The following is a 21,981-nucleotide window of genomic DNA, read 5'->3' as shown; positions in this document are numbered from 1 at the left end:
CTTTATTCCAGGAGCAAGCAGCAAAGGTGCTGCTGCTGGTGGCCTCATGGGAGGAGGAGAGGCAGGAGGGAGAGATGGGGAGTGGGACAGCCCCAGGGTGCCAGAGGGGTTTCCTCAGCCCTCCCGGGGTGTGTGTCCAGCACAGGTCTGTTCTCTACAGGAACACTGAGGGAAATAAATCCCTATTTTCCTGAAGAGAACAAAGTGTTCTGTAGGTGAGGTGTCCGGGAGCAAATGGAATCAGAGCCCAAATGCAATCTGTGAAATGAATTTGGGGGTTCAGCCAAGCCGAAAGCGGCCGTGTCCCACCCTGGGGATGCCAGGGAAGCCGTGGGGAGAGCAGAGATGAGTTCCCATCAAGTGCATTGGCTTGGAAAATGGGGAAGGTTTAGGGTCAGGTGCACACAGTCCCGGGGGAAGGTTTGCCAGGGGAAATGGGAAGAGCTGCAGCCACGCTGCTGTGATTGCTCCTTTCAGTGTCGATTTTCTGCAGGTCTCAGTTGTCCAGAGCCATCACCTGCTCCTGGAGCACAGAATCCTGGAGTCCTGCAGTGCTTTGGGCTGGAAGGGACCGTAAAGCCATGGGCAGGGACACAGCACAGGACAGCAGCTCCCTAATGGAATTCTGTCAGCTTCACACCTGCCTGTCCCAGTGTCCCGCAGGAGGTTGGGACAGGATGGTCTTGAAGGTCCTTTCCAAGCCAAACCCTGCAGGACCTCGGCAGGATGGATCTGGAGAGGCAGCTGGCAGCAAAGCCCACCTGGGATATAGGGAAGGGATGGATGCAAACCAGCCCCCTGTGCCTGTGTCCTGTCCCGTGGGATGTGGGAGGTGGTGGGCTCCAGCTCAGAGGTCTGAGTCCTGAGGGATTAAAAAAGATTAAATACCTTTTTCTCCCAAACTGGAGGTTTGGATAACGCATTGCTCCTGCAGCATGGAGGCTGGAAATGGTCACCCTCCATCTACACCAGGTTCCTTCTGCTGCTCTCCTTGGCTGTCTCTGCAGGGGAAAACACACGTGGAGGGTAACAGATAGTCCCTTTTTTTGGTAAAACACTGCATTTTTCACCCAAGCTGCTCAGAGCAGCCGCAGCCAGGGTGTGCCTGAGGGAGACAAGGGCAGGCAGCCCCTGCTGGGGGAAATGGAGCTTTGGGATCCAGAGATGCTGTGCCCTGCTGGGAAGGTGCCCAGGCAGCCCCCCCAGCTGCTCCTCGGAGCATCTTGTCCAACTCTGCTAAGGATTTAAACACCCGTTGAAATTAATCTGCTGGATAAAACCTTTTCTTCATAGTCTTCATTAATCACCCGTCCTTCCCATAGATCCTTGCAGGAAAATAGATTTTTAAACCTGTCAGCTGTGGTTTTGTGGGATTCATTTCGTGCCTGTTCTGTCTGTTCTGCACTGCCGGGGAGGAGGGAGACAATTAACCCTGGGCTTAAAAACTCCGAGTGCCGAGTCCGGAGATGGGAATTATGTAACCACGGGGTGGGCTGGGGGCATTAAATGTAGAGTTTGGGTCGGGGATTTTGGGTTTCCCGGCAAGGCGGGACATTGGCAGGGCTGAAAATCCGCCCCGAGCCACCTCCCTGGGAGCTCACGGGGGGCAGGTTTCCATCCAAACGAGCCCCACCCGTGTCCCACGGCCCCAAAACCATCTCGTGGGTGGGATCCCACAGGATGTGGCCCGGCGTTCCACCCCAAAGCCCGGCTCCGGTCCCTCCCGGGCATCAATTATGGATTGGGGCCCGAGGAGGAAACACTTCCAGGAAAGGCGGCGGAGGAGCCCCCGGAGGGAGCGCGGCTGTCGCTCCGAACGAAGCCGAGCAATTAGTGCCGTGCTGCCGGGAAGGGCGGCTGGAGGGGAACCGGCCTCGGAGAGCTGCTGGGGACGTGCCGGGGGCCCGGGGATGCAGAGGGACCCGGGGCAGCCCGGGGATGCAGAGGGACCCGGGGCAGCCCGAGGATGCAGAGGGACCCGGGGCAGCCCGAGGATGCAGAGGGACCCGGGGCAGCCCGAGGATGCAGAGGGACCCGGGACTCCTTTCCAACCCATCCTGAAATTCTGTGACTTCCAGCACAGCCCACGCCCTGGCAGAGCATCACCCCACGCGTGGGGAGGGCTCCAAGGCTGCTCCAGGAGGCATCACTGTGCTCCTTTTCCATATGGAGAAATCCATACAGCAGTGACATTTCTAGGACATGCTATTTTTGCTTTGTGAGGGGGCTGGAAAAATCAGAGTGGCTTTCAAGAAATGAAAGCACCCTATTTAAGCTGAGAAAATTGTTCTTGCTGATTAACCTCGAGCTTTTGTGCAGTGTTTCTGGTGACATAATCCCACAGGATCTAAGGTGAGAAGGACAGCTTTGGTGGAGGTGCTGGAACATGAAGTGGTGAAGGGTCCAAATGGGGTTTGGAAACCTCTCGAGCTGTTCGATGGTGATGAGCTGGGGTGCTGTAAATGGTCACCCTGAAAAGTAATCCCCAAAACTGGGGGTCAGAGGCTGCTCCTCAGCGAAGAGTAGTGGGACATGGCAGCTTGGAAGTTACAAAAGTAATTCCCTGATGGAAAGCAACCACAGAATTAGATGGGTAAAGGGGCAAAAAGGCAGAAAATAAATTCCCCTAGATTTCTTGTACTTCATTTGCTGCAGAGTTTATAAATTTCTCAAGTTCATAGATTTATTTTTTTTTTAATGCAGGAAATTCCATGAAAATTATGACAATTCTGGGAAGTGAAAACCAGTGCATCTCTGGGGGTGTAGATCCAGCAGGAGGGATTTAGCTCTTCCAGCCTAGAGACACACCAACTGCAGTGTGGAGAGGCTCCCAGACTTTCTTTCCCTTTCTTTTTTCCCTTTTTTTCTCCGTGGGGATAATAATAACAGTGTCAAGGACACCATTCAAGCTGATGCCTGGAGAGCTATTCAGTCCAGGCCTATTTACAGCCATTATAAAATGCCTGTGGATAGTTCAACGACCGATTTTCAAGAGTCTTTCTCTACCTTTTGAAGGCTCAGGAAAATCTATCAAACTGCAGAAATTAAGCTATTTTTCTTCAGGGGAAGAGAAACAGAGCAGGGAGCTTCTCACATTAAAATGCTGCCGTAGATTCCCGATGAATGAAAAATTGCCCGGCATAATAATGAGCTGGGAGATGGATTTTGAAATGGCTTAAAGCCCCTCTCCAGGCTCTGTGGCAGCAGTGCTGGGGATTTGGAGGTGAAAGATGGACTTTCTCTGGCTGTTGCTGTTCCCACATCCATCCAGGCTGTGGGCAGGGAGTGAGGGATGCTGCAGGGCCTCAGAGCCCCCAGCACCTGCTGGGATGCTGCAGGCTGTGCACCCACAGCGGGAGCGAAGCCATCCCTGTCACACACTGCTGTGCCCAGGTGCCCTAAAGCCCACAGCCCACTCAGGAAGGGCACACCCCAGTGAGTGAATCCTCACTGTCACCCTGCCTTCCTCCTGTCTGCTCCTGCATCCCTGGGAAACAGCACACAGAGCAGTTTGCTCTGGAAAATGGGGGTTTGGGTGCTGTGTGTTAATTCTCACACGACTAAAGCTGAACAAACAGCTCTCCCCCAAACGCGTTCCAGCATGGTTTGGTTCTCAAAGCCCTGCCCTCCTGCCATTCCAAAGCCATTTCCAAAGCCTCCAGTCACATTTCATGGAGTGGGAAACAAGTTTCTTTTTCCCTTACAGGATGCCAGCTCCCTCCTGTGTGTAACCACAGAGCATCATCTCCCCATCCTGTTCCCACGGGGAGGGGAGGCCCAAACGATCCACAGCCATGTCCTTGCCTTGGGGAGCAAGTGGAGCAGAGCCTGACACCCACCCAGCTCCACCCTGCTGTCAGGGAGTTGTGGGGAGCCAGAAGTTCCCTCCTGAACCTCCTTTTCTTCTTTGCTTGTGCCCTCTGGAGCTGTGGCACATCCCAATTGCCGAGGGCTCCTAGGGGGCTGCCACAGTGCCACACTGCCCTGCTGTCCTACGGCCTGGAATGCCAGGGGGGATGCCCTGCCCTGCCCATGAGGTGCTGCTCCCTGGACACCACATCCTGCTTTCAGGGCCTGCTGTGCAAGCTCCCGTTCCAGCCCGGGCCCGCATCCCAGGTTCCTTTTTTGTGCTCTCGGATCGATTGTGTCTGCCCGAGCCCCCGGTCTGCACAAGGGGAATATGAATAAATAATGCCGTGGGGATGAAGGGGATTTGGAGCTGCCTCCTTGGGTAAAACCCTTTCCAATTCCAACAGCAGCCGTCCCTGTGCCACTCCTGCATTTTCTTTTCTGCTGCCGAGGCTTTTGCTTCCCGTTAGAGCAGGAGCTGTGTCCAAGGCGTTCCTGAGGGACAAGAACTCACTCGGCTGCTGAATTTGCACGGCTGGCAGTGCTGTCGGTGCTCCAGGACCCTCTGCTGTGGGCAAGCAGGGCTTTGGGGATTGCAGGCCGGGAAACGGGAATGCCGAGTCCCTCTGCTGGGATGCTCCTGGTGCCCGAAGCGTGCCTGGGATGTGCTCCCTGCTGGGGCGGTGCTGGGACGTTGCGGAGGTGCCAGGGGATGGGATGCAGCACATCGCCGCGAGGTTCCAGCCCGCGGCTCCCCGCGGGACGTGGCCGGACACGCCGGTCCCCGCGGGCAGCAGCTGCCCGCTCCCGTGGGAAAGGCGCCGGCCCCGGCCCCGCGCTGCCTCCGCCGCCGCAGCACTTTGTTCTTTGTGAAAAGCGGGAGCTGCAGCCGCTCTTTGTGCCGCCCATTTGAATTTGACCCTTTCCAACACCAAAAATCGATATTCCCGGGGAGAAGCAGTGGGTGCTATTTTTCCAAGCCCTGTTTACAGCGGAGCGGTCCTCGAGGCAGATGTTATCTCGCGGACTTTACCAAATTTTACAAAGCATTTTCTGAGCACATAATGACAGTATTATCTTTGTCCACCTGCTGAGAGGAGCGGTGGGCTCACAATAAATATCGGCTTCCGAGACGGGCGAGTCAGAGTCCATCTTATCTGTCCAGATGGGGGGAAAAAAAGGCCCTAATTTACATCCCAGAAAGCACTGGGGTGTGACAAAGGTCATCGGCTGACACTGTACCCTCAACTGGGATGAAAAATATATGAGTCAAGGCTGCACTGTGTGAAGGGGACACAGTCCCTTCCAGGGCTCCTGCCCCCTGCTCTGCTCCTCGGCCCGGTGCCACCTGAGCCGTGGCATTCCCTGGCTGGCAGAAAGCGCCCGGCACCACTGGGCTTCTCACCCCATTTCTAGGACATTTTGTGGGTTTTACAAATACCCCACAATTAGTGAGTTAATGAGCTAATGAGGGAATTCTAGCCAGCTTCTCTCTCATCTCACAGGATCCTCCCTGCTGGCGTCTCAGCGCCAGACCCGGCACAACCTCCCTGGTGCATCCCGGGGGGCACAGCCCATTACGGAGCGGCAGATTCCTGGAATTAGTCATTAGATTAAGGTACACGGCCCCGGAATTAGCACAGGCACGTGTGATGCTGAGGTGGTACCTGAGTGTCCACAGGAGCTGAGTCAAACTACGGGTGCGTGCTCCGCTCTGAAGGCCACAGAGGCTCTGGCCGCTGGGATGTCGCCGTGGAACATGTCCCACTTCCCTGTTAAAATGACAAAAAGACAAAGAAAAATGAGTGGGGAGTCAGAAGGAAATATAAAATAATTAATGCAGAGCCTAATACAGTGGGAGAAACATCAGTTGGGACGCTGAGCTAACGGGCCAGTCTCCTCCAGAATTTTATTATCTCTGAAGTTTTAAATAATGCATCACATCCGGATCCTGGTGTCCCTCCTGCCATCAGTCCGTGATTCCCCAGTCCAGCACAAGGAAGTGGTAAATCAGAGACACTCACTTGTCTACGCATTCTACAGGTAGTGATCGAGCCAAGATTTATTTATTAGTCCGGCCGTGATTGATTTAGAGGAGATTTGCTGGCTGGAGTTAATTACAAGCAATAAGTGGCCGCGCTGGCTGCCCGCAGAGCCCGGCTGCTGCTCTGGGGACATCCTGCTTCACCCAGTGCCATGGCATCGGCCACCTGGGGCACACACAGCACTTGGTGCCCAGAATATTCACCCTGATCTGATCAGTGCCTTATCCCTGGCAGCGGGGCAGCCACGGCAGGTGTCCCTGCCCGGCCCCTGGCCTGTCCCGGGAGCGGTCCCGGGTGTCCTTCCACGCCTGGGGGAACGGGAGCGGTTCTCTCTGGCCCCTCCGCTGGCTCTCAGGGTGTTAATTAATTAATTTATTAATTAATTGTCTCTCCCTCGTTGGCTCTTTGGGTCGGGCTCCCTGTGCCCATCACAGTGAGAGCACCCCGGGGAGCCCTTTGTTCCACAGAGGTGAAAAATTGTACCCACAAAAAGAGTTCCCCCTGCGATCAATTCCCTCTAACAACTTTATTGATTAGCTGCAGTAACATCTCCCATTTATTAATTATGAAGAAGATGTTCCAGTGATTGCTTAAAGTTAACTGCTGTGCTTTCCCTCTGCCCTCGGGCCCCAGCACTGCCCAGAGTGGCATCCCTGTCCCTGGAGGGATTTAAGGCTTCGGGGTGTGTTTAAAGCTCTTGGGGACATGGCTCAGTGGTGGCCTGGGCGGTGCTGGGGGAACATTTGGCCTCAATGAACTTGGAGGCCTTTCCCAGCCTGTAGAGATTCTAGAATTGCTCTATGCCCTTCTCGTTCCAAGGTCCCAGAGCTGGCAGCTGGCCATGGATTTGTGTCCCTGCAGCACTGGGACCAGAGGGGTGCTTTGTCCCAGATCCTCTGCACAGGGAACAGCCAGGATGTCTCCGTGGCTTTTGCCGTTGGAATTACTGACAGCAGAGGTGACAAATGCCAGCACTGGGACCAGGACTCCTTTACACACGGGGAAGGGATGTTGGGGTGGTTTCAGCTTGCCCACGTCCTTTGCTGTGGAGCTTTTCCAGGCCCAAATCCAGCCTGGCAAGGGGCTGCTTCCACCCCTGCTCCAGCCTCAGGACACGCCACCCCAAAAGCCCAGTGTCACCAGGGCTGAGGGGGCTCATCAACCACGGTCACACCATAAATAAATGAAGGAGTCCAGAGAGGGCAAGGAAGCCCAGGAGCAAGCTGTAAGCAGGGGTAAGGAAGGAAAAGGAAGGTCAGAAAGAGGGTAATTAAGGAAATGCAGCAAAGAGAAATTATACAAGAGAGGATTAGAAATGTACAATTGGTGTTGCTACCCGGGGCCATAAATCACCCGCGGTAGGAAGGAGATGCTGAAGGAAGCCGAGGGTGATGCTGGACTGATTATGAGTTTGAAATATGGCACGTTGGCAAAAAATCCACGGCGATTTATCTTCTGTCACCAGCCATCCCGGGAAGGTGGCAGCCATCCCCACACAGCTCTTCTGAGACTGAAACTCCGGCGCTGAATTGATTTCTGAGCCTGCCAGCCTGCATTCGTCTGAGCGGGTAACAAATAACACAGGGAGGGAAAAATTGGGAAATCAAAGAGATCGCAGTCACGGCAAAACAAATGGATGGGGTGGAGGACAGGGATTTGGATACCTCAGAGTCTATTTACACCCTGCAAGCAAACAGAACCCCAAATAAGCATTTAGCATGGTGTCCTGGATATGTGAAGATTTAATAACTCAGATTTGCAGTCCTACCCACACAGAGTGATTGCCAGCCCGAGAGAAGGGTGAAAATATACTTTTAGTAAATATCTAGATCTAAAAATAAGAGGGGGATACAAATCCTAGCAACGCAGAGGGGTTGGTTAGGAGGTGAATGAAATGTCTGGATTAAAATATGAACATGTGCTGTAACTACAAATGCAAGCCCAACTGTGCTCCATGGGGAGCCAGCCAGGAGGGCCTGGGGAGGGCTGGAGATGCTGCAGTGCCGGTGGGAGGCAAAGCAGGAGCCTGAGAAAAGCTCCAGAAGGATCTGCTGGCAGGAAGCATAAACCAAAAATAGGCAGTGGCAGGAATCAAGACGAGAGTGGGGAAAATGGAGACGGCGATCAATACCTGGAGACCAGAAACACAGAGGATGTGAACAGGTTTTATTCCTGACCTGTGCAACCGGGGCTGAGCTGAAAACCTGATTTCTTTTAGACAATTCATAGGCATAGTGCAGAGATGTCTAAAACTGAAAGATGTAAATGAGGGCATTGATTGCAATGTGCCCCTGTGCCTTTAGCACTCCCGAGCTGCTCCCAGAGGCTGCATGGGGGTCCTGTCACAGGGGAAGGGGACCCTGGGGCATCTCTGCCCAACCACGGGGGCACAGCCCAGTTCAGGGGTCAGGGAATGTGCCTCTGTCCCACAACAGGGATTAGAGCCAGGGAGTCCCAGGGCTCAGGGTCCTCCCCTAAACACGGGAGTCCTGCTCGAAAACAGATGGTGAGGAAAAATGATTGGAGGAGGAGATTAATAATAACACTGATAGAAAACCAGATCGAAGGGATCAGGGCGTAGCAGAGGGGCTGAGCGATAATTTGGTGCCTTGTGGGAAATGAGGAGGACAGATGCTTGCCTAAATTTGGGGATTAGATTTTGTAGCCCAAAGAAGATAATAAATGAAATGATTACGGCATTAAAGTGCTGGTCCCTGTGGACAAGTGGGTTGGGAAGACCCTTGGCATTAAGAGACAGGGATGAGGGGACAGGTCAGTTTTAGGGCACCCTATCAAAAGTCATCTCCTGACTGCTGAGAGCTGCTTTAGCCCAGGGGAAATTCCTCCTTCAGGGGATCTATGGAGCACGGGGCAAGGATCCTGTGGCCACGAATTTCCAATAAAGTTTAGCAAAAAAAAAAAGCTTTTTCTTTTTCTCCTTTTTACCTAGCTCGTGTGCTGTTTGGGCTTTGGGAAAGTCATCGCATTTCAGTGGGACAGAGCTCCAGGGTAGCTGGAAGGGCACGGGTGTGTGGAGCCACCAAGCCAGGCTGCGCTGGCAGGGGCACCCTCAGCAGGCTCCACATCCAGAGCTGCCCTGAACAAAGAGGTGCTTTTGTTTCCAGGGATTTTTCCTGGCTTTTGTCCCCCGTTGGAGCTGACCCACGGTGGGGCCCAGGCCCGCTGAGGGGTGCCTGGGGCTCGGCAGCGCCGGGGGCGGACGGTTCTGCCCCGGCTCCGCAGGGACCGTCCCTTGATCCCCGTTCTCCCCGGGAGAGTAATTGGCGCTCGGGCTTGAGATGAAGATCCGGCACTGCCCGGGGTCCCCGCGCTGCGGCCCCGCTGCTTATCCGTGCTCCAGTTCAAGAGTTTCCCATGGAGAAGCGGCTAATGATGGCCCGACAAGATGAGCAGGGAGGAGGCAACTGCAGCAGCCCCTCTGCCCGAGAGGGAAGCGGCGTGGGAGAGCCCGGGAGCCGGGGAGGAGGAGGAGGAGGAGAGGGAAGTGCTTTACGAGGGGAGCCTCTCCTCTCCCCCACAAATATCTAAAAACTATTAATTTCGGGCAGCAGCTAGGAAGATATACATGAAAGGGAAATTGATTTCTATTTAAATGGTATGTTTTCATCACCTTTTTTCAGAGCATGAACATTCATCTCTGAGTACCTGTGCTAATTGATTTCAAATGCAATTCAACACAATCACTGTAGAATAATAAATCTGGGGGCCAAGAAGGGAAAGGAGGGAGAGCCTGCGGGCACAGGGAGCAGCCTGTCCCAGGGCCGGGAGGTACATCCAGCCTGGAAAAGGTGGCACAATCCCATTACAGCCGTCCTTGGGGATCAGCGAGGTTTGTGGATAACGCAAAGGGACCTGCTAATCCGCATAAACCCTCGGGGGGAGAGAGCTGGGGCACAAGCCAGGAAAGGAGCCGGGCGTCCCAGGGCTGGGAGGGACCTTACAGACAATCGAGTGCCGTGCCGCGGGCAGGGACACCTTCCACTGGAACAGATCGCTCCAAACCCCATCCTGAACACTTCCAGGGCTGCAGGACCACGGGAGCAGCGGGCAGAGCAGCAGGGGGAGGCTGCAGGAGCTGGGGGAGCACCAGTAAAAGCTGCAGCTGGAGATGCAGTGTCACGTACGATGTCCTGGGAGACACAGGAGACCACTCCGGGAGCAACAGCTCTGAAAAACATCCAGCTTTTAGGTGTTTGTCCTCAAATAAATAATGGAACATGATACCCAAAAAGCTGCTGTGGGAAAATGGGCTAATGGAAGCCCTGGGTAAATGTAGGTGAGGCAGAGGGGAGCTGCTCCTGCCTCAGCATGGGGCACTTGTAGCCAGATATTGCAGTGCTACAGCCTGTTGTGGTACTCAGGGCTCGAAAAGATGCTGGAAACTAGGGAGAGAGCAGAAAATAGCCATAAAAATTACCTGCAGCCGAAAAGACACTGCACAGCAACCAGCTGAAACAACCTGACATGTTTAGCTCATCAAGGAGAGAGGGGAAAATGCTCTGGTAGCTGGATATGGGAACTTCTGCAGGAAAAATGACAGAGTAACAAGGCAGCTTTAACCTGAGGCTGCTCCATAAGGAAAGAGTTGGGGGGAAGCTGTGCGAGCCCTTCCCCACTGGCACAGGCACACACTCTTGGGTTAGAGCTCAAAACCCACCTCCAAACCACTTGGAGCTCTTATATTGATGCAGCTGGGACTGTAAGCAAAATAAACCCAGTGAAATGATGGCCAGTGGACAGGCAGAGACCGTGGAAAGGATATTGATTGGAACAGGGTCTCTTTTCTGCACAGCACAGTGAGCTCCGGAGGGCTGAGCTTCAGGTAATTTCTAGCAAATAATGTGTTGTACACTGTTATTTGTGGATCCTGGAAATCAAACTGGAGCATCCGGGGCTCTTGTCTAACAAGTCCCTGTAGCTAGAGCCAGTAGCTGGTGCCTTGAGAGAGGAATAAAAGCAGCAAATCAGAAATAAATTGGAATAAAATAAAAGGCAGCATGCTTGGCAGTGGTGGGACACCGGGTGCACCCCCTGGGTCCGTCAGTAAACCCTGCCAGGAAAACCCCGTGGAAGCTGAATGGGATGAAGTTTTCCAGGTGCAGAGGTGCAAGATGGGATGGGACACACGGCCACAGGCACGGGAGAGCCAGGAACAGCATCCCTGTGTCAGGGCCAGGAAAATGGATGTATGGCTTTATAACATTACTCGAGCTGCCAGCGCTTGCTGCTGGAGGATTTGGGGGCAGAGCACACCCGTCTGCAGCAGAAGGGGCGTCAGGAGCACTGCGAGTGCCAGCATCCCTGCACGGGTAACAAAGAGATTGCAGCACTGGTTCAGAGGTGGAGAATTTGATAAACTGGCTCATATTTTTAAATGAACAAATGACACTTCATCGTGGCCATGACAGAGGGCTCGGCGCTGCTTTACAGTAATCTATGCCTTCTTTAACACACGGCTGCGATCCTGGCCGCCAGCAGATGAAGGATGGAGGAGCAGGCAAAAGGTTAATAGAGCATTGGGCCTTTTTTAATTGAAAAAATGACTGAGGGACCATGTAGCAGAGCGAGCAGTAATATTATTACAGGCTGTAAGTACTGTTCCAGAGACTTACTGTTCATCTGGGAGCAGAGTAATGAGCGCTGGGCCGCGGCTCCCGCCTCGGCCGGAATGCCGATGGCTCTCCAACAGGAACCAGCTGCCTTGGGAAAGGGACAGGGTCACCTAAATGTTTGTGTTCCTTCGCAAACTTTGAGTTTCTCCAGGAAGAAGTACCCTGCATGGCTGGCAAACCCAATTCCTCCACATGATGCCTCAGCAGTGCCATACCAGATCAGTATTGGCGTGATAGAGGCTCCAGCTGGGCTCAGATTTGTGGTTAAGGGAAGAGGCTGCAGGCACAGGGTAAACCAGCACAGCTGTGTCCATCTCAGAAAGTGAGACCTTTATGCCACCATGGATGGGCCCTGTGTCCTTCCCTGGCACTGCTGGTGCTCCCTGCTGCAAGGCTGGCACAGGGCACAGCATGGAGCATTCCTGCACCTGAGCATCCCTGTGCCAGCTCCTGCACCTGAGCATCCCTGTGCCAGCTCCTGCACCTGAGCATCCCTGTGCTGAGCATCCCTGTGCCAGCTCCTGCACCTGAGCATCCCTGTGCCAACTCCTGCACCTGAGCATCCCTGTGCCAGCTCCTGCACCTGAGCATCCCTGTGCCAGCTCCTGCACCTGAGCATCCCTGTGCTGAGCATCCCTGTGCCAGCTCCTGCACCTGAGCATCCCTGTGCTGAGCATCCCTGTGCCAGCTCCTGCACCTGAGCATCCCTGTGCCAGCTCCTGCACCTGAGCATCCCTGTGCCAGCTCCTGCACCTGAGCATCCCTGTGCCAGCTCCTGCACCTGAGCATCCCTGTGCTGAGCATCCCTGTGCCAGCTCCTGCACCTGAGCATCCCTGTGCCAGCTCCTGCACCTGAGCATCCCTGTGCTGAGCATCCCTGTGCCAGCTCCTGCACCTGAGCATCCCTGTGCTGAGCATCCCTGTGCCAGCTCCTGCACCTGAGCATCCCTGTGCTGAGCATCCCTGTGCCAGCTCCTGCACCTGAGCATCCCTGTGCCAGCTCCTGCACCTGAGCATCCCTGTGCCAATTCCTGCACCTGAGCATCCCTGTGCTGAGCATCCCTGTGCCAGCTCCTGCACCTGAGCATCCCTGTGCCAGCTCCTGCACTGAGCATCCCTGTGCTGAGCATCCCTGTGCCAATTCCTGCACCTGAGCATCCCTGTGCCAGCTCCTGCACCTGAGCATCCCTGTGCTGAGCATCCCTGTGCCAGCTCCTGCACCTGAGCATCCCTGTGCCAGATCCTGCACCTGAGCATCCCTGTGCTGAGCATCCCTGTGCCACCTCCTGCACCTGAGCATCCCTGTGCCAGCTCCTGCACCTGAGCATCCCTGTGCCAACTCCTGCACCTGAGCATCCCTGTGCTGAGCATCCCTGTGCCAGCTCCTGCACCTGAGCATGCCTGTGCCAGATCCTGCACCTGAGCATCCCTGTGCCAGCTCCTGCACCTGAGCATCCCTATGCTGAGCATCCCTGTGCCAGCTCCTGCACCTGAGCATCCCTGTGCCAGCTCCTGCACCTGAGCATCCCTGTGCCAACTCCTGCACCTGAGCATCCCTGTGCCAATTCCTGCACCTGAGCATCCCTGTGCTGAGCATCCCTGTGCCAGCTCCTGCACCTGAGCATCCCTGTGCCAGATCCTGCACCTGAGCATCCCTGTGCCAGCTCCTGCACCTGAGCATCCCTGTGCCAGCTCCTGCACCTGAGCATCCCTGTGCCAGATCCTGCACCTGAGCATCCCTGTGCCAGCTCCTGCACCTGAGCATCCCTGTGCTGAGCATCCCTGTGCCAGCTCCTGCACCTGAGCATCCCTGTGCCAATTCCTGCAGGTCAGGGACAGGGATAGATGGCACATGGAGAGCCTGCAAGGAGAGAGAGGACAAGGGGGAGGAGGAGGATGTCCCCGAGAGGCCGGCAGACAAGGGGAATGGCCTTGCAGCCTGCAGCAGCCGAGGGAAGCCCATCCTCGAGGAAGTTTTCTCCGGAGCAGGGTCAGTGCCCAGCTCAGCGGAGCCCAGCGGTGCCGACAGGGCTAATTGATGAGGAATTGCCACCGGAGCGCTGTGTCATCCCGAGGAGCTGAACTCGGGGCTGGGGGAAGCAGGCTGTTAAACAGGCTGTGGCGGCACTTTGGGCCGCCAGGATTTATGCTCCGCAGGAGCAGCTCTATCTGTCATCTGTGAAAAGCCTCATTTACAGAGAGACTCCGTCAGGAAAGGCAATCAGCCTGGAAGCTGCTATGCTGGGAATTTATAACTGCTGTGCCAGGGAGAGCTCATCCCTCCCTTCCTCAGGAGCCCCAGGAGCAGTGGCAGGAGCTGGCCTAGGAACGGGTGTTTGCTCCCCCAGGGAATCCCCTGGCCCCAGCACCGCCTCAAAGAGCTCCGAGCCTGGAGAGTGACACGGTCTGATGGTGACATGGTCTGTGGCACGGCTGGGGATGCTTCTGTTAGGAATTCACAGACCTGTGGGAATTCTCATGGAAAATAGCACGTTTTGCCTCACCTCTGGGCCTGGTGATACCCCAGGGCTTTGCCTCTGGTGTAGAGGAGGATTCCCAGGCATGGGAAACCACAGAATCCCAGAATGGCTTGATTTGGAAGGGTCTTAAAACCTAGTCTTAAAGGGGGTCAGTGCCACCCCGTGCCATGGGCAGGGCCACCTTTCCCTGGCCCAGGTTGCTCCAAGCCTCTCACCACAGCCCGGTGGGGATGCCTTCTCCTTCCCAGGACCCCTGGGAGCCCCAGCAGGGCAGCTGGGAGCAATGGGTTATTATGGTTGCACAGTGGGTTCCTGCAGAGCCCACTCTGGTCCCCTGCTCCAGTCCTCCCATGATGGACCTCGGAATAAAGGCCCTGACCGACAGATGGATGGCTAACATCATCATTTGTGCTGCATTTTCCTCTCCCGTGGAGGATGAGCTCCAGTTACTCCCATCCATCTCATTCTTTCAAGTCATCTTCATTCTGCAATTTCCCCTCACCCCGAAAAGAGTCAAAGATCGATCCGTTTCTTTCCAATTTCAGCCAGGGAGAGGGAAGGAGCCCGGGGAGAGGCAGAGGATGCCTCATGCCTCCCCAGCACATGCCTGTCCGTGTTCCTCCCCGTTCAGAGCAGGAGCACGGCTGCCTGGGTATTGATCCCTCCCAGGGAAGTGCTGCAGCCTGTGTCCTGACCTCCTGCTCACCTGCCAGAGCCAGAACCAGTCAGCGTGGCACTCAGATCAAAAATGGAATTCAGACACCCACCATGGAACACTTCAGACCCAATCATCTCTGCCACAGCATGGTCACTGTCCCACTAAATCCTCACCCCAACACATCCTTATTGTGCCCCTTGCCATGTCTGGTAACAAGTCTGATTTTAGGTGTCATGCAGCAGGTGTTTAATTATCAGAGACAGCGCTTAATGGCATTTGTGTCCCAGCAGGGAGCAGTTTGGATGCAGTTTGGCTCCAGGAGCTGCCAGTGCTGCCTCCCAGACTCCCTCTCTGATAACAGGTGCTTTTACAAACATTGTTAAATGAGATGGATTCAAAATAGGCCTGGTTTTCCCACCTGATCGATAGATCTGAAAGTAGCAATGCCAAATATCTGAAGTTATTGTGCAGCATTGATGGCTGTCAGGACCACGGGCAGAGCAAAGACAAATACACACCTTTGCCTGGGTTATTACTTTAAGCCTGTTATTATCATTATTATGGGTGATTAAAAATCCCATTAATCAGATGCTAAACAGATTAAGCCCTATGAATTAATTTTCTGGAAATAACTAAGATAAACATTCTGTGCAGAGCTCATTTAATGAAATAGAAGCTGTTTATCTGCAAAATTAGGGCTTGAGCGTAGCTGAGCATTGGCTGGAAAAATCCAGTACGGTGTGGGCACGGCGGGCACAGGCTGGAGCCAACGCCGATTTTTTACCCATTCTAAGTAAAAGAAAAATCTTGCTGTAAGTAATTTATGATGCATTACACAAAGAGCTCATTAGCGAGAGCTACAAAATAAAATTACAGTCAGTTAGGAAATAATTCCTTGATTTAGTGTGCAAGGAGAGGGGGCTGAAGGGCAGAGGCCACCTGTGCTGCTGATGGGAGCACTGTTAGGCCTGTTCTGCAATGGGGACCAAGAAGGAGAACCCTAAGGTTGAATTAAGAATCTAAGATACCAAGATATAAGAGATAAATTAAAATAAAATGTATTCTGGTATGTTGGCAGAACAGAGTGAAATCTGGAGCCAAACAGGATTTTCTTCCTGGTTTATTTGCACCCCTGCACTACACACAACGTCCACCATTTCCCTGCGAGCAGGAGGCAACTGGGAGCCAAGACCCCTGGAAACCATTTTCTCCTGTGAACAGTTAAACAAGAGGGCTCTTACCAGCTTTGCCATTCATGACAATGAAATAGGGAATGAACATAAATTGATTTTTCACCACCATCTTTCCCTTCCATGATTATGGAGTTGCCTCTGAGAGCGAAATATTGGAACCAATGGGGTAAAGAAGTTTCACTGCAGTGAAATAAATATAAAAAGCCATGCAGCTGTGGCAGTGTCCTCATCCTGAAATGATCCAGCTGTTCCTGCTGCTATCCCAGCCCTGGGGTGACTGGCATCCTGATCTCCAGGGCATTGCTCTGGCTCCTTTTCTGTTAAGAGGAGCTTCACAGTCCAGTATCCAACTCCTAAAGTGTCACCAGGGACAAGCAGACCTTCCCTTCGCATCCATTTATAGCCTTCTCCAGAAATTGCCTATGGAATTGCTGTTTCTTGTGCCTGTTTTAATAAATGGGTGTGTTTGCTATTGCTGTTGAAAGTTCTGTGTTTGGCCTTTTGAAGTCATTTGATTAGGAAGTAGAGAGAATATTTGAGCAGCAGAGAAGGCTCTCACAATCAGCACTAGGAGGAATAATCCAATTTTCTTGGCAAAGAAGGGCAAGGGTCCTCCTAGGAGGTCAAAGCTCCCTTAGCACAATTAGAAGTTTAATTAATGAAATTGGTTGAGCCTCCACCAGCAGAAGCAGCGTATTTGTGGAGCTCTGGGAGTGGAGACAGCAACTCCCTACTGGCTCTCCTGAGCACACCCTGGGCCCCCAAATGCACCCAGACCCCACATGGAGGACATTTATTCCAGAGATACAACTTTGGGGCTCTTGGTTGGACATCAGAGCCAGATTGGCCTCTCCAGCAGCTCTGTGAGGAGCAGCACGACTCACCGTGTGTCGTGCTGTTCAGACATGCTGTCTGCAATTAATATTGCATAATGGCCTCCTGATTCCTAAATTATGTATTTCTCCTTCTCAGCATCGTGTGGCTTTTTTACAGGGTTAATTATTTTCCATCATTCTGCCTTTAGCAACAGTCGTCTTAATTAAGGGGGCCAAGTTCCGCTCTCATTCCTGCCTGGCAGATCCTAATGAAATCAATGGAGCCGTGCGGTGTAAATGGGAGGGACGCCGGCCATCCAGTAAAAGTAAAACGTTCCCTCTCTTGTTGATTAATGCATAAAATTAACCCAGGCTTAATGTCCAACTCCTGACTGAGTGAATCCCTGCAGAGCCCCCTCTCGGGCTGCTGTTCCACAAGCAGTTCTGACCTTGCTCATCCCATGTGCACACCAGCAGTGCTCTGCCACCGCAGCAGCACGTCCCGGTGCTGTGCTTTTGGGTTTGAGAAACACGCAGAAGTTTGCAAGCAGGACTCCAAGTCACTGTCACCTCTCTCTGCAGTGGCTCCAGACAGCGCTGAGCAGGTGGTTCCTGTCCCTTTGCTCCTGCCCAGGGCTCTGCCAGCAGGCAGCTCCCCCAAAGCCATGTGCTGTTCGCTTCCAGGGATCAAACACCTGAGGCAGGGATTTAAATCAGCCCAGAGCCCCGTCCTTGGCAGCATCCCCCGGCTCCCTGACTCCCTGACTCTCCCCCCGCTACCCTCGCCTGCTGGCACCGAAAGAGCTGATCCCCAATTATTCCTCCCTGGCTTGCATTTCCTGACAGCCCAACATTAAACCAGGCCCAGGCAGCCATGCAGGGGAGGCTCCAATAAGTGGATCCACATGCAATATTCATGGATGGCTTCAGAATAGTTACAGATCCATCACACTTGGCAGCGGGATGGGGATGGCGTGCTCTCCTAATGCTGGGCTTAAGCACCTTCTTGAACCCGAGCCCTGAGGATGGATGACCGCCTGGAGCCAGGGGTGCCGGCGCGGTCCTGCTGCTGGTGTGTCCCCATCTGTCCTACCAAAGCCCCCTGCCCGCTCCAGAGTCTCCCTCCCACCTCAGGGAAGCCCTGGGAAGCCTTTTGGGACCTGGGCCTGTGGGCATCCCTGGCCACCCCATAATGGGTGCTCCTGCACCCGGCTGGAGCTCTGGATAAGGAGCAGGGAAAACAAGGGAACCACCTGGTTTGTTTACCAGCTTCTGGCCAGCACCACACTGCAGCTCCAAACCTGATCTCATCCCCCAGGATTAATTTTTACACAATCATTCCGCAGTCTATGATAATCACTCCACAAAAAAAATGAAGAGATTTGGGATTTTTTCCAGCGCGGAGGATTAGGCCTAAAGACAAGTAATCTGCAGGAAGCTCAGCTGCATGCACACCACTAATCGCTCCGCACTCTTCCCAGCTTTAGCCCTTTCATTAGGATTTTCCACAGTGGGCTGGCTGTCCTTGCTGAGGCCGGCTGCCCCAGACAGGCAGACACATCCCGAGGGATCCGGCCGCGTGCCAGCCATGGGGGTCACGGCAGCAGCGAGGGCGAGGGCAGTGCCACGCGTCCCTGTGGTGCTGTGCATCCCCTGTGCCCTCCAACCCTCCGTGCTGGGCTCATCACTTCTCTATCCAGTACGCAGAGGAGCCTCTGGAACAGGCTCCCCACTCGGGGATCTCTCCAGTGTCCTTGGGAAGGAGGTGAAGCAATTGGCACATTAATGCAGCACAACAAACCAGGTGGCGGGATGGTTTTAAAATGTAATAAACTATTAAAAGAAATGATGAGCTTAAATCCTGAAGCCTTTAGTAAATTCCTGGTGGTTTAACTAGGTGAAGAGTGAATAACAACCAGGGAAAAGGCAATTTCCCTGTTCCAGGGGGCCCCCAGGAACCTGCTTCAGCTGCCAGCCTTGCCAGGTCTGGCTTAACTAACCCCAGTCCTGCACTAAGAGCAGCAGCGAGTGCAGGAGGTAGCAACACACACCCCAATCACTCCTCATGGGCACACCAGGATTATTCCCATTGTTTCCCACTGAGGCTTGGGACTGAATTCCCAGAGATTCCTGATGGGATGTGATCCCATGCCTGGGGCTTGGCGGGCTCCTGGCACTGCCAGAAGGGTGAGAGATCACAGGCTGAGAAAAATTGCTGCACGTTTTAGAGTCAGGAGAAGAGACGTGCCCGTTGTGCCCAGCAAGCGTTTTTCCAAATATAATTAAAATAAGTACATCTCTATGATAGCTCTGACCACAGCGGTAAGGATGCAACGCCAGGTTTTTAAAACAAAATAATGTAAGCACTTAGAAAAGGACTCGAGCAGACTTTGGGTACTTATGTTCAAAATAATTGTCCCAGGAAACCCGATTCAGCAGCCACCCAGGCTGAAAGCACTTAGGCACACGTGGGCAGGCGTTCAACAAAGCATTTAGTGACCCCGGCGCTGCATCAGCAGGAACGCGGGGCTCCGGGCAGGGAGTGACTCAGGGAAACCGCGGGGCTCAGGCGGACGAGGGTCGGGGGTCCCGCCTGGATCCCATCTGGACCCTGCCAGGGTCCCACTGCGGTCACACCGACAGCAGCTGGTTTTAAAAGAGACTTTAAAACCACTTGGAGCACTTTGAGGCAGACTGAGACCCCCTTATGCTTGGAGACCCCAAAAACCAGCTTCAAAGGAGGGAGGGAAATTGCAAAGATAGCCCTGGAAAAAGTGGATTTCAGTGGGGGCAAGCCTTCAAAGCACAAGTTTCCTGTGCTGTTATAAAGACCGTGTACCTTTTGCATGAATAAATCCAAATTGGGAACCTTTCCTAAGCACGTGCCCTACCTGACAGGTGGCTCCTCCGCTGGGCTGTGAAGTGATGGATGCTTCTGGTTCCTTCTGTGTGGTGCGGCCGTGCTTCTGCTGGATGGGACCCATCCCTCCCGCAGTGCCACCCCTGCTGCCCGGGGACTCTGCCCCAGGACAGGGTGTCCGTGGGTGCCCAGAGAGAAAACTTTGTCCCACTGCCCAGCCGAGAGCTTTCACACACGAGGCAATTTCTCCTTGCAGAGCCTCAGACCTCAGCTAACCAGATTTCCTGCCACTGCCACTGCTGGATTTTCCTGACTTTAGGGCTGGGTTTTCTCACCAGCTGAGGGCTTGATGCACCTGGGGCTATGCCAGGACTGGTGGGGAGCTGCTGACAGCCTGGGACACGTCCTTCCAAGCTGCCCCTCGTCCTCAAGGCAGCTTGCAGAGCACCCTGTGAGCTGCTGGCTCCTGTGGAGCTGCCCCCAGTCCCAAGCTGCCTAATTGAGGCGGGAGCGGTACCTGGGCCTCCCCGCTCCTGCTGCAGCCTCCGGCGAGCAGAGCTCTGTGTCAATTACAGGAAAATCAATGAAGATACTGTTCAGGACTCCTTTTCACCATTCAGCACGGATGATATCCTTCACTTTCTAGCACTGATTCATTTACTTTCAGCCTCTCCAGGGGCTCCTGACATATTGCTATCTCTGAAGAATCTGAAGCAAGAACTGCCTTTGTTTCCACTGCAACTTGTTGGTGGGGCTGGGGCCCACTGAGGGTCAGGGGAGAGGTTGCAGCACACAGCAGGGTTTAAACATTTCTTACCTAAACACCTTCCCAAGGTCCTCCCAGATCTCTTTTGCATGGGCAGAATCAGGGGAAAAATGGGTCCAAACACAGGACCAGAGTGCCATCAATGTTCTTGCTCCAGCTCCAGGCTGCTTCAGTTGAGCTGTCCCCAAAAATGGTGACACCACAGTAGTGCTGCTTCTCTGGTTGGCCATGTTGGATGGGGATTGGAGCAACCTGGTCCTGTGGAAGGTGTCCATGGCAGGGCCTTGGAATTGCATGGTCTTTCCCAGTCCAGCAGCTGTGAACTCCCCTGCAAGAGAAAAGCCAGGAGAGTGAAGAGGACTGTGACACCAGCGCTGCACAATCTCACTCTGGGGTTTATTCCTACCCCCAGGACTCAAGGTCAGAAACTAGAGAAGACAATATCAAATGTTACAGAACTGATTTCTAAACTATTTAAAGCAAAAGTCTGCAGTTGGTTTATCCTGGGAAGGCTTGGATTTCACTGGGACAACACTATCCACGTTGAAACTGGGATACCATGCACTGGGTGGACAATAATGGACATCAGGTGACAGCCACTTGGATTGCCTATGTCCTGTATCAAACCACCACTATTTCCTGCACTCCCAGCCTTTTCTCTCCCTCCACCAAAGCCACAGGCAGCCCGCAGCAGTTGGATATAGACCTCAGGCCGCACTCTGGCCGAACTCCCAACTGCAGGCAGAAGAACCACACTGATGCAAACCCAGCCCCGCTAGCTCCTCATGTTCCTGCTCTTCAAAGAGAGCTCCGTGCATGGAGAGCAGGAGGAAATAGCCCAGAGCAAGGACGGGGCTACAAAGACAGGATCTATTATTTATGAGGCACTTCAGTGAACTCGGGGCTTGGAGGCAGAGCGGGCTGGGGGGGGGCTTTGTGAGGGGAAAAATGGAGTTTGAAGAAACACTGAGAGTGATGCAGCATGCAGGAGTTGTGCTCATGAGAGACATCCCTGGGAGTGCAAAATGCTCTCTTGGAGTTCACATGGGACTTGCTGTGTGGTTTAGCAGGCAGTTTAATGACCCATGTTCCAAACACCAGGCTTTTAAAGAGCAAGGGGTCTTCTGAGCCGGCACAGACCCTGCACTACCCAGCACAGGCTCCCACAGTTCTGTTGTCACCTAGGCAAATGGGAGCTGGGGATGCTGTGCACCCACCCAGACATGGGTCCCCATCAGCATGGGCCCCCCATGGCTGAGCCATGCTCAGCCTTCGTGCATGTCTGGGGGCTCCGTAGGGTTTCCCTGTGTCTGCGCTTTTGGGGGGTCACTGGGCACCCCAAGGCAGTGGGAAGGGTGTTCTGGGCACCTTAGGGTTGCTGGGAGAACACTGAGGATGTCAGGGGAGGGAACGGCGGCGAAGGAAACGCCGGGCTGTTGGGGGGCACTGGGGGTTTGAAGGCACACTGGGGACGTAGAGGGGAAAGCTGGCGCTGTTGGTGAGCACGCTGGGGCTGGGGGTGGCACAAGGCCTTGGCGGGGGCTCGTTGGGCCTGTCAGAAGGCACACGGGGGTCACCGGGGCGCCGGGCTGTGCCCCAGGCCGATCGGACACCGGGAGCGGGGGGGCCGTGCGGGGCCGTGCGGGCGCTCCCGGCTGCCATTTCACCGCCCCGTCCCTCCA

General features: G+C 54.2%; 1 long non-coding RNA gene across 1 annotated transcript; it reads right to left on the bottom strand.

Annotated features, from left to right (window-relative positions):
• Window positions 1-863: 863 nt before the first annotated feature.
• Window positions 864-7,375, bottom strand: LOC140682090 (uncharacterized). The gene is made up of 3 exons (XR_012053336.1): window positions 7,248-7,375; window positions 5,517-5,621; window positions 864-1,001 (listed from the first exon to the last, which is right to left on the bottom strand). It is a non-coding gene; the product is annotated as an uncharacterized lncRNA (long non-coding RNA).
• Window positions 7,376-21,981: the final 14,606 nt, after the last annotated feature.

The sequence above is a fragment of the Taeniopygia guttata genome, chromosome W, assembly GCF_048771995.1.
Source record: "Taeniopygia guttata chromosome W, bTaeGut7.mat, whole genome shotgun sequence".
Taxonomy (NCBI): domain Eukaryota; kingdom Metazoa; phylum Chordata; class Aves; order Passeriformes; family Estrildidae; genus Taeniopygia; species Taeniopygia guttata.
The sequence above is the reverse complement of the archived record's forward strand: the minus strand, read 5'-3'. Positions and strand labels throughout refer to the sequence as shown.